General features: G+C 39.2%; 1 protein-coding gene across 9 annotated transcripts in view; it reads right to left on the minus strand.

Moving 5' to 3' along the window:
• The window catches only part of GRM7 (glutamate metabotropic receptor 7), an 820,785-nt gene that overhangs the window by 308,649 nt on the left and 494,550 nt on the right, over positions 1-17,586 (minus strand). The window lies entirely within an intron of this gene.

Consider the following 17,586-nt stretch of genomic DNA (forward strand, 5'->3'; position numbering starts at 1 on the left):
CATTCTAATGCTAACGTATACCTGTGTCTCTACTTCAATCTGTCAGACGGATGTTGGTTATAAATGACATTTTCACAATGAAATCTGTATTAGAGACCCTTGAGGATGACATGATACTCACACATGCCTTGCATCTCTGGCGAGCTAGACTGCGGACAAAAGCATCTTTATCATCACCAAGATCATAACTGGTACTTTTAGGGCTCACTATGGGCCAGACTCTGTATTTTACATACATTCTTTTACTCATCTCAACAACCTATGCAGTAGTTACTGTCATTCCCATTTTGCTGATGAAAAACAGGCTTGATGAAATAATAATCTGTCTACGGTCAACCATTTTGCCATATTTTGCATCTCTGACCAGGTGAGCTACAGACCTGTGGATATCCCTGTAAGAATCCTCTTTCATTTAGGAATATCCCACTATGTAATTAACTTTCTAGTAAAAATAGAAGTTCTTTAAAGAAGCCACATGTCTGTGGCTGAGCCCAACATTAGCACAATGTTATTCACAAAGAATGCGAGATGAGTAGAGACCCAAGAGGTCAGGTCCCCAGGAAATCTCTAGCTACCTCATTAGGTTAGTGCAATTTAAATATTCCAATGAAGAAATACCGTCATGTTAGAATCACACTGGATTCAGTATCACAAGGCCTGGGCTTGAATTCCAGCTCCACTAATCTCACTAAGTCATGGAAACATGAGCAAGTACACACAACCTCGCTGATATTCCTCTCATCTGTTTGTAAAAATGAAGATGACAACACATCCTTCCTCACTGTGTCCTGTGTGTAGCAGTGGAAACACTGGAAATTTACAGAGTTTAATATCAAGAACCATAAAAGAAGATGGGCTTACTCTCACATTATTTATATCAAAGTTTTCCCTTAACTTTAAGGCCATTAAAAGAAAAAATAAAATTAGCTCCAGACTCTAAACTCTTAGAGGAGAACAACAGGTTAACTTTATTAACCACTACATTCTGAGCACCAAATTCGTGGTTTGATATATAGTAAACCTACTATAAATATAAACTTAAAATATATAAATGTGACAGTGAAACAAAAAAGAGAAAGAAAACAAACAAACTATAAAGTAAAGGGGATTATATATATATATATATATATATATATATATATATATATATATATATATATAACTTTCTAGTAAATATATATATATATATACAATAAAAAATAAAAAGAATATTCTATATATCTTAGGTCATTTTCCAGGCCATTTTCAGGACCAGATGATGTTTTGACCAGGTACCCAGCTAACTGTCCTTTTAAAGCCACCACGTTAACTGATTTAAGATAAAGCTTGTTGTAGTATCCGGTCTCATTCTGATGTCAATACTGATTGATTAGTCTGGCTGGAAGTCCTCCTCCCATCTCCCTGTTCTCCCAAAAACCTGCCTCCACCCCAGACAACTATTCAGTAGAATAATGTAATACTCCTAAATAAAGGGGACTCTCTGGGGGAAAGAGATGAGTTCTCCATGTTTCCAAGATCACTACATATATGCACTTGGTCATGTACATATATACAGACACTCATACATGGTGACTAGTGACTCATTTTTCTATCTTTGCCCTGTGCGGGGGTTGTGGGGAACAAAACTAAGCAAGGGTGGTAGACTGTGACAGAGGTGGCCCCTGACGGACCATGCTTCCTGAGCCTCTCACCTTCGTGTAGTCCCCTCTTATGTACTGCATTCTTGTCCATGGGACACTGGCAGGTGCGATGCAAGCAGAGGCCAGGAAACCCTGTACTGGTACTTGCGGAATTGTACTGGTATGGGCGGAATTTTCTCCTTAGAATCCAGCTGCCCTAAGAGGTTTGTCTGGGAGATGTCACGTCATATAGAAAGAGAAGAATCCAGCCAGACCTCAGCCCTCTCAGCTAGACCTTTTCTCCCATTCCAGCTCCCCAAGTAGCACTAGAAGAACTACTTAGCTGAGACCAGGCCCGATTGCAGATTTGTGGCGATTTGTCTTTTAAGCCACGACGTTTGAGGTGGTTTGTTACACAGTCATAGACAACTGAAACAGCCCTTCACTACCACAGCACCGTGAGCCCCCCTTCATGCATCACCCAGACAACAATGCACTCAAGGAAGAGGCATCCTCAATAGAACACAAAGGGGCTTCAGAAAAAGTTTTCGGCCCCATGTTGCAGGCACTAACCCAAGCCAAAGTCAGAATAGGAACTACTAAAATGCCTCAGATGGTAGCCTGGATACATGCATTCTCCAGCTCAGAATACATCTTTAGAGGAAACGTCATCATTAAAAAAGCCTATTGTTTCAAAACACCTCTCTTCAGCCTGTGTCTGCTGGAAATGCAGACGGATGTTGATGAAGGAAGGACTAGGTGAAGGCTAACATGCAGGTAGGTGAGTGTGGAACATTTAAAAGAGAAGAAAAGGAAGGGAAAGCAGCAGTCAGTTCTACTTCCCTCTGTTGTACTTGAGAATGAACAGATTTCTGGAAAGAAAGCAACCACTGCAGAGGATGCCTGCATGCATTGTAACAGGAAGTGAATGAAGGGAAAGATTTCTTCTCCAAGACCTTTGTCCTTCTCCCTCACATGTCTGGCTGGCTCGGCCTGTTCAGCTCCCTGCTCCTCCCAGAAGGCCTGCTGGCCACCCTTTCCCGGAGGCTGCCTACTGCTCTTGCTTCCCAAATGCATGTACATAGGACTTGCCTGGGGATCTCAGAAGATGCAGATTTTGATCCAGAAGGTCTGAGGTGGGACCAAAGATGCTCCGTTTTTAACAAGCCCCGGGTGATGTTCATGCTGCCCTGTCCTCTCAGAAGCAATGCTCTGGTGGGGAAGGGGAGGAAATCCTGCGTTTGTAACAAGCCCCACGTGATGCTCATGCTGCCTTTGCTTTGAGAAGCAGGGCTCTAGAGCAAATCCTGAACTTCAGCAAGTAGGATTTGAACAGCTGCAGCCCAGTTTGTTAGACCTCAGCATTGTCACCCTCTCAGCCTCAAGTTTGTGCCTTGATTCAGATGAGAGGATGTGGGCTCTGCTTCTGTAGTTCAGACTGCTGCTTAGCACCCTGCTTGGGATGACAGGAGCCCTGCATTGCCATCCCGTGGCCTGCCGATGACCCCGGGGAGGCAGAGCATGCTGTGCTACCTGTGGATGAATTCCCAGGGGGACTCGCTCTGTCTTCCCCTGGTCATCACTGCTCAGGGTCCCTTTGCGTGCTCCAAGACTGCTTTCCTCACCTGTGTCTCCTGTTACCACTCTGGGCTCTCCACCCCAGAATTTCAATTTTGTGCCATGTCTTAGTGTTGCTAAGAAGGCAACCTGAAATAGCCCTGTGCCTTCACTACCTCCTCTGAAGGTCTACAGGCCTTGCAGCGAAATCTCGTTGCTCTCAGCCAGGTACCAACACAGCATACAGGCATGCTTTGTTTTATTGCACGTCGCTTTATTGAGCTTCACAGGTATTGCTTTTTCCCCCCACAAATTGAAGGCAAAACCCTCCACTAGCAAAAAGGTTACAACTCGTTTTGTTGAGATACTTGATTTATTGAGATGGTCTGGAACCTAACCCGCAATAGCTGCCAGGTCTGCCTGTACCTTTGCTTTGGGGCAGGTTGCTAGAGACTTGAGCTGTTGACTTGTATGAGAGCTGCACTTTTTGTCATTAGAGAAGTCACATAGTGTGGTCGGGAACAAAAACATAGTCACAAAACACGGGTGGGAACCTAGCTTTGCCACTTTCTACCTGTGTGACTTGAGTAGACTACTGTTATTCTGTCTCAGTTTCCTCATCTGTAAAATGTGGTTAATATTAATACCTACCTCACATGGTTGTTATTATGATTAAAATAGCTATTATTTGTAAGTACTCAGCATCATGCCCGATAAAGAATAATATTAGCTATTGGTTGTTTAATGAACATACTCACCCATTAAATATTAACCGAGCATCTGTGTGTGACAGACACTGTTCTCTGCACTCACAAAAATTGGGATTAAAACATACCCGGCACCTCATGGGATTTATAGTCAGCCAGATGGGGAAGATAGACTTTAAAAAGTATCATTCAAAGTAACATAAATTTACAAGTTTAATGGCTTCCGTGAAGGAAATGTAGGTGGTGTTTTGGGAACTCACACAATAGAGAGGTAACTGTCTTAAGAATTCAGAAAGGGCTTCCTGGAGAGACTAGATACATAAGAAAAAGGAGAAATAGGTTTTAACTGAGAGAGAGGGATTGGCAGAGATTGGACATTTATTCAGGTGAAATAGCATGTGCTACGCCTTAAGAGTCTTGAAGTCATTCTAGCATTACAAAATGTTCCAGGATAACCAGGCCTCAAAATTGACAAGTATGAATAGACTATATATATGCAATCTAGTTGCTACTAAAATTCTAATAACTCAACGACATAAGTGCTTATCCAATGAATGAAGACATATATGAGTAAGTTTGTCTTCCAACTAGTTGTCACTCTACGTGTTTTATATACATTTTCTCATTAAGTGTCACAGAAATCCTAGATACTAATCTTATTCACACTTAAGAGGTGGAAACTAAGGCCAGAGAGGAATTTGAGCCCAAGTCTGCCTCATTTTAGACACTGGTTCCTGATTTCCATACTACAGAGCAGTGATTCATGTGCTTTGGCGGCTATCACAATCATCTGCAGAGCTGATAAAGAAGGTGGGGACCGGGTGGCCCGATGGTTCAGTTGGTTAGAGTGCGGTCCCCTAAACAACAAGTTTGCTGGTTCGATTCCCACATGGGCCACTGTGAGCTGTGCCCTCCACAACTAGATTGAAACAACTACTTGACTTGGAGCTGATGGGTCCTGGATAAACACACTTAAAGAAAAAAAAAAAAAGGTGGAGCCCAAGATTATTGAGGTAGCATCCCTGAGTCTTCTTGTTTTACCCCAAGTTCCCCAGGAGATTGTCATACCTGCTATGGAGCATTGCTGCAGCCTACTCACTATGCCACCTCCCCTCTCTCACTCCTAGATGCCTAATCACTGAAATATTAGGTTGGTGCAAAAGTAATTGGGGTTTTTGCAAGTGTTTTGAACCTTTTAAACTGCAATTACTTTTGCACCAACCTAATACTACATCAGCCATCAATTCACAAGGCAACTGGGGTGATTCAACAGGTAGAAGAGCAAAACAGTTTCGGGCATACCCCGTTTTACTGCGGTTCACTTTATTGAGTTTTACAGATGTTGCATTTTTTACAAATTGAAAGCAAGACCCTCCACCAGGAAAAAGATTACGATTCACTTTGTTGTAATACTTGCTTTATTGCACTGGTCTGGAACTGAACTTGCAGTATCTCTGAGGTCTGCCTGTACGTGGTCAGGCATTGGAATGGGTCAGTCAACCAAAATGTAAAACTGGCTGCAGGGGCTGATGGTGCTGCAGCCAAAGCCAGTATCAGAAAACAGCTCCTTGCAGACAATTCAAAGAAGCAGAAGCAGAGGTCAGACCGAGGTTTTTGAATTCAGCGAGTCCTTGCTGATTTGCCTCAGCTGAGTCCCATCTCTTTTGGGACCTAGTAATTTGTTTACTTCTTTTTAGCAGGACTATGGCAAAATATCAACTAATGCTTACTGGTTCATTGTATTCATTTTCATTCACAAAGAATAAAATTGTCCATGGGATCTTTAAGTTTTCAAAAGAGACTTGCTACAACCATGCCTTCACAGTGCCTTGGAATATGCTTGGCAGCCCTTTGGCTTAGGCACATGCCATGCCGCTAGTTTATGAGTGGATAAGGAGCTTCTGATATGGGGAGGTCTAAAGCTTTCCCTCTGGCTGCAGTCACCAAGCCATCACTCTTGACCTGTCACTACAGGTTCTGCAGCCTAATAATTTTACCTATCTTCTCTTTAGGGGTAGGTGATTTAATACAACATGTACAGTCACCAAGAGAAGGCTAGGGACAGAATCAGAAATTAGAATAACTCTAATAATATCTAGAAATATATGTATATAGGTGTGTGTGTGTGTGTGTGTGTGTGTGTGTGTGTGTGTGACCGTGAATTGAGACTTCTCCTCATTCCTATTATAGCTCAGAAGAAAAGTGATCTGGATAAACAATAAAGGTATTATTAGTTACGTTATCAGAGTTTTTCAATGTAATCCAGGGCATTGAGACTAGGGTTTTGGTTCCCAGGAAACAGAATCAGCATTATGTTAAAGGAGAAAGATTATTCTTTCATGTGGAACAGATGAAATTCTTATAATAAAATTGTTCCTTTTATTGGACAGGTTATTTTAACTTCAGACATTAATCTCCAGGTGGTTCTGAAGCAAATGTCCCATTGGGTACACATTGTGTAACATTCCTGTAATCTTGGATGTAAACCTAGAAGAGCATAGAAATAACAAGCAGGGTTTTAGCCGACGTTATGACTCTACTTCTCTGGTTCTTTCCTCTTTTAACTGGAGTGCTGCCCTTAAACACCCCCTGAACTTTGTGGTTGAGACAAGAGAGTGCAAGTCTACAGACACACAGTTCATCCTGGCAGTGTGTTTGGGAGGTGACCTTTCCAGCTGAGAAGGAAGAATCTTCTCACAAGTGTGTGGTACAAAAGGAAAGCTATCAGAGTGTCAAGAGGGGGTCAAAGGACATAGCTGCCTTCATGGCCAGGGTAAAGGGACACTGACAGGTACTAATGTAGCTTCACGTGGCATCAGACAATGACCACTAACCCTGATTGCTGCTTTATCCACACGTCATGCATTGCAGGTTAGAGCATCCCTGTCAGCCCAAATGGCAGGCAGCAGCCAAGGCTTCCTTCTCACTGGCCTATAAAGGAGAGGATCTTAGGAAGGATGTGCTCATGTTTCAGAAACACACAGCTCCTGGCTCATCACAGGAATGCAATACTAACAGAATAGGTGAATGAACTGATGAGTAAGAAGAAAAGACAAACAATGGGGGGGGGGAGAGAGAGAGAGAGAGAGAGAGAGAGAGAGAGAGAGAGAGAATGTGAGAGAGAAGGAGGAAAAGGGAGGGGGAAAGGAAGAGGGGGACGGGAGGGGTAGAAGGGAAAAGAAGGGGAAGAAAAGGAGAGGAAAGGAGAGGAGAGGAGGGAAGGAGATGAAGGAGAGGGGAGAAAAGGGAAGACACAGACATTGCTGAGAAGAAGCAGGGGAACTCATATTCCCTGCTACTTACTGAGAGGGTATATCAGAACAGTAAAGTTTGAAAACAAATCTGTATTTGTTTTACACACTTTTCTATTTCTATGACATAACTCATTGTAGTGGTTTAAACTGAGGCCCTCAAAAAGATACATTCAGGTCCTAACTTCCTAAATTTGGATCTTGTTATACAACATCTGGATATTGTATAACAAGAAATTACATGGCAAATGTGATTAAGGATCTCAAAATGAGCTCATCCGGGATTACCTGTGTGGGCTCTAAGTCCAATGACAAATATCCTTATAAGAGACACACAGACACTCAGGAAGAAGGGGCCATGGAGAAGGTCATGTAACTAGGGAGGCAGAGACTGGAGTGATGCAGCCATAAGCCCAGCAAAACTGGAGCCTCCAGAAACTTGATGAGCCAGGAAGTTTCCTTCTATAGAGCCTTCAGAGGAAGCATGGCCATGTAAATATGTTGATTTTGGACTTCAAGCCTCCAGAACTGTAAGACGATACATTTCTGTTTTAAGCCACCAAATCTATGATCATGTCAGCTCCAGGAAACTCATATACCAACAATACGTAAAATAAATCCTATGGTATTATACCATTCTACAACTTCTGTCTGGTCTGAACACAACATTTGTTTCCCAGATGTTGCAAACTAATGGCCTGGGGGATATATATAACTTATAAACTCGTCCTTTTTATTTTGTCCCAGAGTATTTTTAAAACTAATTTAAACGCCGGGATATTTCACTTGTAAGTCCAGATTTCTGGCTTTACACACTTGTTCAGTTAGAAGATGTGGTAACACAGACCCTATTCCCAGGTGTCAATGTTCAGTAGGTACTAAAGAATGGCTCTTCGCTTTGGGGGGTCTAAGCACTTCTGCTCACAATATGTCCCCACCATGTCTGATGGTGTCAACATTTGTAAGACATATATGGTTGTCATGGTAGACACTGAGCTTTCCACCACTGAGAAATGCATCTCTCTTACTTTAATACACCTTTGCTTCAACTTGAGTGATACACAGACTCCACTGAAATGAGAAATACTATCTCAGGCCCCTAAGAATATATTCTTGAAAAAAGCAATTAAAAACATAGTGAAGTTGGAAAAAGAAGCAGGATACAAAAATGATAGAGAAATCATTTATCTTCATATGTACAACCAAAATCACTTAAAAGATGTAGAGGAAGAGAAAACCATAATTAAAATAGATACAAAAAACAAACAAACATAAAAAACCCTATCTAAGAACAAGTGTATTTTTCCATTAAATCGGGTTTCCTTTTGTCTTTCAGTAGAGTTTTAAGGTTTTTTTATGTCTACTCCCTTGAAGCTAATTTGTAAATTTTATGTGATTTTAATAAAAATATTGATTTGTTTCCCCTAGAGTTAGATGTGTCCCTTTTAATGTTCATATATAAAAAACAATGAGAATCAGGAGAATTCTGAAAAAGAAGAGTAAGTGTGATGAATGTTTAAGGGTGTTGGGGAAGGGAGGTGATACAAAGGAAGGCAAAACCTACCAGGTATGATATAACAATGGATGCCAAATTCTCTAGGATTGAAAAAAGAATAGTTCTGACACAAGAATAAGAAAATCACTGGACCATTGGAATAGGACAGAAAGTCCAGAAATAAACCCAATTGCACATGAGAATGTCATATAATAGAGAAGAAAGGCAGGGTTTCAAATTACTAGGGGCACATGGCCCCTCTTAATAATCTAATTAACAGCAACTAGTTGTATAGTTTGTTGGTTCGCACTCAGGAGCTCCCCAGATAAAATCTGAAACTGGTCCTGGTACACGGAAGGCAGGGAGAGACCGAAAAAAGAGGCAGATTGGTAGGTGGCAGGTTTAATAAGCAAAGGAACTTCCTACGAGGCTTATCTTGCATGCCACAAGACAAATAGATCTTCATACGTGCCGAAGAGATCCTTAAAACTTTACAGAGAGGCCTTAACTGGGCCCAGTCAGGTATTCAGTTCAGATAGTTTCAACAACATATTCTCTCAAGGCTACTTCCTTGAAAATGGCTTCCACTGTGGGAATAGTGGACAGAGCCCCCATTCCAAGGACAGGAGCCTCTGACTGCCTGAGTCCAGATTGAGGGTCAACTGGAGGTCACATCCTTCCAGTGATGTCCTCCAACATAACTGAATAATGATCAAATTGGATCCTCATTAGAAACTCACATTGCTAGTCCACAAGAAAATATGGGAAGCATTGTATGGATTTAACCATAGTAAGTTAATTTGAGGTTTCCAGTCTCTGTGAGAGGATGGATTTTGCACATTTGTAGGAACTAAGGATTCTTCATCCGAGTTTGGGGCCATCTGCTGCAGGACGTCTGCAGTAGGTGCCAGTGCTACGTGGCATGTGCTCTGATCCCCTGTGCACACTGCCTGCCTACACTTGTGCAATGCTGTGGGCAGTCGGTTCCTTGTCTGCCTCTCTCAGGAAACTTTACATTCCTGGAGGACAGAGATGCTGTCTCACTTCTCTTTGCCTTCCCAATTCAAATTCTGGTAAACGTTTATTGAAGTAAATTGAAGTTGAAGACATGTAAATCAGTTTGACAAGAAGATCGTTACTGATCTAATGGGACAAATCTAGGTTCTCAGATGCACCCACAAATTTGCTGGCTGTATCTATTGATGAGAGTGGTGGAAGCCAGCCATTATTTTTGAGAAAACAAATAAGAATTATTACAATGGAAATTATTCCACAAAGAACAAAAATCTCTTGGGAAGTGTTTATGGATGAGGTAGAGAAAATAATGTTTGCAATATTATTCTACAAAATGCTTCCAAAGGGATGTTGCATATTATATAACGCTAGAAGGCCTACCATTTTTTTCTTTCCTTTAAATTGCCTGGGAAACAGAAGGGCACTTTATGTAATCTGAGTATGCTTATATGAAAATGAATGTGGGTATGAACAGTACATATTCAACGGATAGTTTAATAGTTAAAATGGTTAAAAGCAGACTCTGAAACTAGAATTTCAGGGTCCAGTTTCTAACTTTGCTGCTTGCTAGCTAGAAGACCTTGAGCAAATAACCTAAGTGTCGAGGCCCCATGTGACAAGGGTTGTGGGGAGCGAGGAGGGCAAGGAGGGCGGCACAGGGTTAAGAAAAGACAGTCGCCATGAATAGAATTAAGGGGGGGGGCAAAGGATGTGCAGCCTCAAGGACTGAAGGCCCCTAATCCGGCCTGAGCATCAGCTTTTATTAGTTAAGTGGGGAAGTAAAGGAGATAAAGCTTGTCAATCTCAAGATCTGTGAATCCCATATATCACAATAGGAAACTGATTCAAGCCAATCACCCTTGCCTGCAGGCAGCTGGACCTTAAGTCTCAGGATGCATGTACTTCCCCAAGGGACAAAACCTTTATGCATATGAATAGATGGAGAGCACATCATTGAATCTCTTCCCTTGCAGGTTTTGGGAAGGAATGCAGCCACAGAGGCAGAGGCTTTCCTTAACCTGGGGAAGGTGGGGGGCTGTGCCCACCTCTATGAACCCCATGGGTTCTCCTGTTGGTCCCCACTCGACTGCGCCTGGCTTGAGTTGTCGTCCCCCCCCCCATGGGGAATCTTACTCGTCATTGGCTGACTAGCCATCTTTTTGGGACCTAACAGGGAGACATAAGGTGCAAACACAAAGGTTTAGCAAAGTCCCTGAAAGGATTCGTCTCACAGACTCTCCTTTCTTTAGGGGCAGGTAGAAGGAGACCGAAGGGTAGGCTACTGTGTGGTGATACTAACAAGTCTAAGCTTCTCAAAAGGGGGATTATGAAAACGTCTGCTCCACAAGATTGCTGTGTGGATACTGTGGGAGAACAGCATTTAGAAACATGCATGGCACATATTGTGGTAAGAGCATAAATATTAACTAAATGAAAATAAAATCAACACAGGCACACAAGGAAGGTGAGAAAAAGAGAGAGAAAGAACAAGAAGAAGAAATTTAGGGAACTTTGAAATTTGAACCCTAGGGACTATGCATGAAATGTTCAGCTATCAAGATCCTGGCTTTGGAGTCAGATGGGCCTGAATTTGAATCATGGGGCTGCCAACTACTAGCTATTTTATTTTGCTTATCTTATGCTAGGTTGATCACTTAGGTTTCCATTGTTTGTGTTTGGTTGTTGAACTGTATATTTGTTTGCTCATTCATTCACTTACTCCAGAAAAGACTTAAAGAGACAACTCTGTTTCCTCATATATAACATGAGGCTAGTAGTATCTACCTTATAGACTGATGTGAAGATTTAAAAAATATTAAGGCTAAACTAACTAACATCTTTTTTGTTTTATTTTTCCAGTACAGTTGACGTTCAATATTATATTTGTTTCATGTGTACACCATAAAGGTTAGATACCGTGTTTCCCTGAAAATAAGACCTAGCCAGACAATCAGCTCTAATGCGTCTTTTGGAGCAAAAATTAATATAAGATCCGGTCTTATTTTACTATAAGACCGGATCTTATATTAATTTTTGCTAATTTTACTATAATATAAGACCAGGTCTTATATTAATTTTTGCTCCAAAAGACGCATTAGAGCTGATTGTCTGGCTAGGTCTTATTTTACTATAAGACCGGATCTTATATTAATTTTTGCTAATTTTACTATAATATAAGACCAGGTCTTATATTAATTTTTGCTCCAAAAGACGCATTAGAGCTGATTGTCCAGCTAGGTCTTATTTTTTGGGAAATGGCATTTATATACATTATGAAGTGATCTCCCTGATAAGTCTTGTACCCACCTGGCACTATACATAGTTATCACAATATTATTGACTATATTCCCTGTGCTGGACTTTACATCCCCATAACTATGCTGTAACTGCCAACTTATACTTCTTAATCCCTTCACATTTTTCATCCATCCCCGAAACCCCTCCCATCCAGCACCCATCAGTTTGTTCTCTGTATCTGAGTTTGTTTCTGTTCCTGTTTTTTTTTTTTTTTTCAGATCTTACCAGTAAGTGAAATCATATGGTATTTGTCTTAAAGTTGCTGAGTAAATGAAAGTAACTTTACCCTTGTTAATGTACATAGTTTTTACTGTCAGTTCCAGACACTATAAAGCAACTGCCTTCCGTCCTCGAAAGCCCCTCATTGCTGTCCTCTGCCATGTGCATCCACGTAAGCTTAATAGCCTGAATTGATGTTATTCTGAGGCAGCTCAGCATGCAGTTGCTTCTAGGGATGAAGGATAAAATGCCATCCCTCTAGTGGATGCTTTAAGAAGTGAGGCTTGAAGAGCCCACCATCTCCCTGGAGGCCACAGGCTGTGTCTGCAGAGGTGTGGCAGGAAGCTCCTGCTCCCCTCCCTTCTACCCCACCCTCAGTATGATGCTCAACTTGAACTCCTGCCTTAGCTGGTTAAAGGTTCTGTACAGAACCTTGGTAAAGGGTCTGACTCACATAGGTTACAGCCTTATTTTGGGCTTGAGTTTCTAATGTCCTTGCTATAATCTCTTGCCTTCCTCCTCTCCTGCCTTCCTCACCTTCCTTTTCCTCCATCCACATTATGTTATTTTCAAGATATCCCAAATGTCCATAGTTTTCTTTCCTCCCCAGTAACAATTATCACGCTAAGCGAAATAAGTCAGACAAAAAAAGTCAAGAACCATATGACTTCACTCACATGTGGGATATAAAACTGAAAGCAACAAAGAAAAAAGATAAACAAATAAAGAAACAAAAATGAATAGACACAGACAAGTTTAGTGGTCACCAGAGGGTAAGAGGGGAGGCGGGAGCGTAGAAGAGGGAAAAGGGGGTCAAATATATAGTGATGGAAGGAGAACTGGTTCTGGGTGGTGAACACACAATGTGATATATAGATGATGTATTAATATTATAGAAATACACACTTGAAATCTATGTAATTTTGCTAACCAATGCCACCCCAGTAAATTTAATAAAAAAAAAGAATTGTGCTGCTAAATTTGTTCAATCTTGACTGCACCAATCTTGAGTGTGATACATATTGACACTATGTTTCAAAAATCATAAAACAGTGCAAACTCTTTGATATTACAATTATACTTCAAGATACTTATCTTAATAAAATAACTACATATGCATTTTAGAAAAGATAAAGTACTAAATTATATTAAGGGATTAATTTTATTAGATGTGATAAGAGATAGCAAATATGTAAATAATAGATCCTTAGTTCTTATCAGTTAGGAATATTTTCTGAAATATTTTAGGTGAAAAAACATAATTTCTGGGATTTTATCCAAAATGTCCCTTCACAACAAAAGTTCAAAGGGGGGAAGTTAGAACATGCATAGCAAAATATTAATGGCATTTGAAGTTAGGATACTGAAGATAATGATTAGAGCACTGTTTATAATAAGAAAAACTTAGAACCATCACAAATTTCCAAAAACACATTACTACATAACATCTATATGCTCCAATAGTATGCAGTCATCAGAATTTGACAGACAGGAAAGTATAGTTTTTAAGAGCATACGCCATTAACTGGGAATTCATATTAATATGCTATATTAAAAAAGTTAAAAATATTTTGATAGTATGACAAATATATATGTATGATGCTATATCTATTGTACATATATAGATATATCTATATATGTATGAATATATATATATAGAGAGAGAGAGACAGAGAGAGAGAGAGATGAAAAAAATGTATACACATTTTAAGAAAGGAAAAAACTGTATTAAAATTGTAATACTCAATATACACTGATAACAAAAGATCAGTACAAGTCATGTGCATACATTTTTTTGGGACTTCCGGTATATATAGCTCATCAAACATCGATAGTGGGTTATTACTGGAGGGTGGCTGATATTTATTTTACTTTTAGCTCATTCATGTCTCCAAATCTGTCTATATAGTTATATATATAAAACTATATATATAAATATATGTATATATTTATATATAGTTATACATCTATAATATCTATAAACCAAAGCATAAATTATGTGTAAAACAAAAACACATATATGTAAGATATGTATCACCAAAATATATGTCCATTCTATGTAATATTCAATCTCTTTCATGTCATAAAATTTTTTAGAAGAGCCCTATCCTCTAAGATAAGCTAATTCCTGTTTCTATGCACAACTAATTTTCACAAAGGCAAACTATGACTCTGTCATTTATGTCTTTATCCAAAATAGGTAGACTAAGTATACTCATGTCACTACTTCCTATATTTACAACCACAGCAGACATCACCAATCAATCATGATAATTAGTCCTAAGGATCCTGGTCTCCAGCTCCTTTATAGCTTAGTGCTTTAGGAAGCTAATGTTGATCTGACATTTTTTCAGGATAAAAGTTACATGCTATCCTTGATGTGATTGTATATTTTCAACAAATTGTTCCTGGAAATCTATTATGTAATACATATTAATCTCAGACATGAAAACATAAATAAATTAATGATAATATAATCTAATAGTTAATGGGTGACTATTATACCTGAAGCTTTGGCCTAAATGCTTTGCACAGGTTTTATATATTGGACAGAAAACAGAACAAAACAAACAAACAAAAAACTGTTCTCGGCTCTCAAAGAACTCTCAGTTCTATAATATCTCTAGAAAGTTACAAAGGACAAACATGTGGGATTTTTGCTCAATATAATGTGGTCAGTATTTTCATGAAAGAAATATGATAGATGGTAGATAGATAGATTGTCTTTATAGAACACCAAAAATAGTAGGATTTGTTGCAAACATTGTTTATTGATTGGATAGTGTCTTTGTTGTTCTCATTATATATATATATCATATATAACTTAAAAGAGTTAGGAATTTTCTATCATTTCCTGCTTGTCCACCGAGGGGCTTCCTGGTGGGAGAGAAGGACGAAGGTGGAAGAGAAAGAGAGCATATTCCAAACTCCATAGTGCATGCATGTACACACACACACACACACACACACTTCCTGGTACCACATCCCTCCTGACATCAGGGTTGAAAACCTACCTTATGCAGACTGCAGTGATGTAGAAAGACTACCAGGGCAGTTCCTTCTTTACCTTTTTTTTTTTTTTTTTTTTTTAATAAACCTAGAATCAGTCATCTATCAGAGTTTCTCTTTTCTGTTTCCCGAACTCTAAGACCCGTTTTAGCCTCTCTTACTTTGTCAACATTCAGGAAGAAACAGTAAGTTCCCAGATAGGCTGTGGGCCAGGTTACCAAGCTGGAGAAGATCATGTAAGTCCGAAACAATCAGCAAGGATCTGTCAGAGAATTTCCCAGCTGAGATCTGTCTTTCATAAAAGACAGACTTTACATGAGGAGTGTTTGCCAAGGTTTGATGCCTGCAGATATATCTCCCCAGGACGGTGCTATAACAACCCACGAACACTCCTGTGTGTGGAGTTCCTCTTTCTAGGAACACATCCTCTGTTCTAAATGAGGATTTACAGAATATCTACATCTAGAACAGTAGTTTATACCCCTGGCTAAACACTGGAATTACGTATGATATGTATTATGTAAAAAATAAATAAACAAAGGTATACCTATGCCCGGACTCCAAGCCAGACTGATGGGTCTGGGCATAAGTATTTTTAACTTCCCAGGTGATTCTGATTTGCAGTCTGGGTTGACAACATCCGTTCTAGAATATTATGTAATTTGATTACTCATATACCCATTTTACTTATAGCCCCAGAAGAGTTATCCAAGGTATATGAGAAAAACAGAAGACAAGGTCCCTTAACTTGAACATATCTATTGGTATATATGTATATGGATAAAGTAAGATAATGTTACATGCTCAACTGTCTTCTGAAACATCAAATAGTGATTGAAGTATGTTGCCATAATTAATCGCAACTCAGTACCGTTCTTCGAAAATTGTTATTCATTATAGGAAAGTTTTCCAAAATTTTAATTAGTAATACTGTGCTATATAGAGAGTATACATACTCATATGTTTATTCAAGCTTGATATCATCCTAATGAATGTAGGGTCAGATTTACGTTTTCATACTAAATTTTGTAAAAATTTGTTATATATAATTTGTGTGAATAAATGTTTAAGAATTTTTTGAATCATTAAATTATCATGATTACATTCATGTGTGTATATAATTTTTCAACAATCATATTCTTACAAAATAATGATTTTAGCCCATAGAAAATGTTGAAAAATTCAACAAGTGGAACTACCCATTTTTCCAGACAACAATAGAGTGAAAGCCAGAGAAACTTGTCAGAGAATTATTCTGCATCATGAAAGCTTCACGTTTTATTTTTAATAACTGTACAAGAACCACGTTGCCTGGTTACCATCTTCATTTTGTACTCTGATCTAAAAATGTCTCAGCAGCCAGAGTTTTCAGTGAGTTCAAAACCTAAACTTATATAATCAAACATCTATAACGATCCAGAAGGAATTTTTACCAAAATGATATTTCATTTTCTTTCTAGTCACAGAATCAGCCACTGCCTAAAGATTAAGTGACAAAAAATATCAACTAACACTTTGATGGAAGGACTTTTCTTATGCAGATCTGAGAGAGAAAAAAAGGAAGAAAAAAAAAAGAAAGGACTAGAAGAAAAAGAGAAAGAAAAGCTTGAAAAACAGTAATACCAGTGCCTCAGGTTTCTGATCATTTACTATTTGATTTTCCATGGGAAAAGTTTTATGGAGACTGAGAAAAGCTTAAATTGATATTTAAAGCATCATCTAATAATGTCATGACAAAGGTCCCTTTCATTTTGTGGTATTTTCAGGTTTTAGCTACACTGTCCCAACATCCTAGCTTTTGACCCCTATTCCAGCAAATCCTAATGCATGTTATATTGATGGGTGTCATTTCTCTGTGTATTATTTGGCATATGAATACACACATCATACTTTCAGAAATGTAAAAACAGCTGAGAATAGATGTTCCACATAAATAAATGTCTTTATGCGAAGATCAAGTTCAGGAAGCAAATTCAGATCATTTCATTCTTTCACCACCCAAGTTACCAAGATATTTCTGAGGAAAAGGCATTGCATTATGTGCTATAATAGGAAAGGGTATGTGTTCTGAATTCTCTCCTCTGCTTTTGGGCAACTATATCTTATTTTCTAGGAATCCACTTACACATTCATATAGCTGTGCTAGGTGTTGATTGACTGAGTAGGGGTGAGCACACAACCCAACCTGGGCCAATCAAATTCCCTTCTTTGAGAACCTGAAATTGGAAATAATGAAATGCCAGTCTCAAGTGAGACTGCTCACTTTAATAGATGTAAAATAAGGAGTTGCGAGTAGCAGCCATGCATACTGGGAAATAGAAAAAGTCAGTTTGCATTGGAAGAGGAGAATGAGTCGATCAAAGGCCAAGAGAGAAGAGCCATGGAGGAGGAAGGAAAAATTGTCTTGCACTTTCTAC

Source organism: Rhinolophus sinicus, linkage group LG10, assembly GCF_036562045.2.
Source record: "Rhinolophus sinicus isolate RSC01 linkage group LG10, ASM3656204v1, whole genome shotgun sequence".
NCBI lineage: Eukaryota > Metazoa > Chordata > Mammalia > Chiroptera > Rhinolophidae > Rhinolophus > Rhinolophus sinicus.